Consider the following 3,172-nt stretch of genomic DNA (forward strand, 5'->3'; position numbering starts at 1 on the left):
CCATACTGTTCATTTTCCTTTCTGGTCATATTGACCAATCTGATGGGTGTGAGGTGGTAACTCAGAAGTGTTTAAATTTGAATTTTGCTATTCAGTAATGATTCTTTTTCATTTTTCATTTGATTATAGCTAGCTCTGATTTCTTTATCTGAGATTTGCCTTTGCATATACTTTGACCATTTGTCAGTTGGGGAATGACTTATTTTAAAATTTGACTAAGTTTTCTATACATTTTAGAAATGATTCTTTTGTCAGAAATACTAGTTGTAATAATTTTCCCCAACTACTGAATTTCTTTTAATCTTTGTTGCTCTGATCTACAGTTTTGCTTCTGTAAAATCTTTTTAATTTAATGTATTTTAATTTAATGTATTCAAAATTATTCAATTTATTTTTATAATGTTATCCATCTTTTCTTTGGTCAAACACTAAAGAACTTATTAATGTTGGCAATATTCAATTATGCTGATTATGTTATTTTCACATCATCAGTTCCTCCTAATAATGCTCATATGTCATTGAGCCAAGTTTGTTCACAACTTCTATACATTCTACAGATTATCAACTTCCAACTTATACTATAGTATCTAAAACTGAACATGTTGTACCAGATGAGGTATAAAAATGGCAAAAATCAGTAGGACTTTCCCCTGCCTATTCCAGGGAAGTCATGGTCCTTTAAATATAAATAAAAATTGCATTTGCTTTTTAAGGGACTATAGCTTGGACTAGATTCATATTGAGCTTGTAATACATAAAATCAACTAAATTTTTTCAGAACAGTTAAACTGTCTTATACCTGTTTTAGATCTGTCAAGTTGAATTTTATACCCTATTGCAAGACTGTACATTTATCTGTAAAATTTTGGATCCTGATTAATCCATTGTGTTAATTTTCCTTCTTATCTTTTTGTTAGCTAAAACATTGATTGATAAGCATACTATCTATAACTCTCTCATGATCATTGATGAAAATGTTAAGCAACCTAGAGTCAAATAAAGTGGGTTATTCCATTGAAGACTTCCCATCATATTGACATGGAACTCAATACCTTCTCTTTGAATCCAGCCAGCTATTTCTGAATCGCTCTGATTCCGTTATGTAACTTTCTTTGTTTTCTACAAGAATAGCACAGTATCCTTTATCAAAATCTTTTCTAAAATCCTGGTAATCTATATATTCACAGAATTTCCTTCTTCTGCTACTTTGGGAAACCTGGAAAAAAGGAAATAAGTTAGTCTAACATGACTTGTTCTTTAAGAAGTCTTGCAGGATTTATAATTAATGCTTCCCTTTCTGGATATTCACCAGCTGTCTTTTTCATAAAATGTCCTTGAATTTTCTCAGGAATAGAAGTCAAATTCACTGCTCCATAATTTCACATCTTATTCTTTCCCCTTTTTAGACAATCAGAACATATGATCTTCTCCAATTATGTGAGAGTGCAGCTATTTTCCACAATCTCAAACACCACTACTTGTGGCTCAACAATCATATCTGCCAATTCTTTCAGAAACTGAGAATGTAATTAATGTAGGATAGATGACTTGGATGCATCACAGACAGCTTAGATACTTTCTTCTTCTTTTTATCTTGGATAAATATGCAGAACAAAGTCTCCTAAGTTTTATTTCCCTTGCCGCCTACAACTTAGTCCTATAGACCAGTAATTGACTGTAGTCAATTGTACTCTAAGAAGTTATTTAAACCAACTTTGGGACATTACAGAATACATCTTCATGCATAAGAAATATTTAAACTTTGGTACAAAATTTTAGAGAGACAATCACCAACTCCCCAGAAATATTATCCTCAGTAGAAATGTAAATAAATGACATCTTTCTTATGTCAAATGCAAGGTGGATGGGAATAAAGTCAAGTGTAAGATACTCTCTCTACATAACAGATGATCACCAGGAAAAATAACATTGCTCATATAAAAAGGGAGATTTAGAACCTTGTAGGTATCAATATATTCATTCCTTTGTTTTGAGGTTATGGGTCCATGGAGATTATTTCTTTCCTTCCATCCCTGGAAGATCCATCTTAGGGGGCTTGAAGGCTGCTGGGTCATCTGCAATTTTAGTAGCCTGAACCCAAATAAGATCCACTGGTGAATGCTTCTGATTACCTCTGTAGGACTGGACACTGAAACTTGAGTCAGATTTCTGAAGGGTTCTTGATCCAAAAAGACTCAGTTTTTCAGGTGAAAGTTTGTCTCTGTCTCTGTTCCTAACATCCATGCTGCTGATGTCTAGACCAGGTAAGGAAGTAGAAGATCCTTGAGAAAACCAACCTCTGGGCTTTTGCTTGGGTTAAGAGTGGGGTGTACTACTTGGAGTGGACTGGGCTGAAGCAATCTAGCTTCTTTTGTCATATCTCCACTTTCAAACTTCAATTTATGGACTTCCCCTGCCGCAGTGGTATTTGGTTTCTTCTGTGGTGAGGCCTTTATGGGGAGTGTACCCTGCATCTCTCTAACCTGCTTGCTGCTCAAAGTGCTGGATGCTCCCTTGTGTCTGCTCATGGTACTTCCAATCTGGGATGACTGACTTTTTCCACAGAACCTTACTGCATGTGTCAGATGAAGACAGAATCATCAGTATGGGATCCTCCAACACACCATCATAACTGAATACCCAATGCTGCATTCTAATTGGCAAAGTCATCTTGCCTAGAAGCCCACCTGTATTGCACTCAATAGAACGGATGAAATTCTATGGAAGCTATATAGATAGGACAAAGATGTCAAAAGGGAACACTAGCAAAGAGTCCCAAGTAGCTCTCATGCAGAGATTCTACAGACAGCAGTGTCTCTGTGAGGAGGGGGTGGGATTGGGGGAAGAGACTGTCCCCAGCCCAAGACTCGGCACAGACAGGAAGCTGAGACTAGCAAAGCTCCAGGGCCCGTCATTCCCTAAGCTTCGAAGTACTGGGTGAAATGAGGCCATGACACAAGTAGCACCAAGAACCAAATGAACTTCAGCAGGTAAAAGTACCGTGAAGCCTAGATGCCTTCTTACTAAACTAATCCTTTATTTATCTTCAGTATCAATTGCCTAGGAGCAATTGATGGCATAGTAGAAAAAGTAACAACTGAACTTGGAGTAAGAAAGTTTAAGTTCAAATAATCTGATACAGTCATTTACTTTTTGTCTGCTTCAGTTTTCT

General features: G+C 36.2%; 1 pseudogene; it reads right to left on the bottom strand.

The window, feature by feature from the left end:
- Positions 1-1,045: 1,045 nt before the first annotated feature.
- Positions 1,046-2,915, bottom strand: LOC141492288 (putative monooxygenase p33MONOX pseudogene; annotated as a pseudogene).
- Between the last annotated feature and the right edge of the window lie 257 nt (positions 2,916-3,172).

The sequence above is a fragment of the Macrotis lagotis genome, chromosome 1 (assembly GCF_037893015.1).
Source record: "Macrotis lagotis isolate mMagLag1 chromosome 1, bilby.v1.9.chrom.fasta, whole genome shotgun sequence".
Lineage (NCBI taxonomy): Eukaryota > Metazoa > Chordata > Mammalia > Peramelemorphia > Peramelidae > Macrotis > Macrotis lagotis.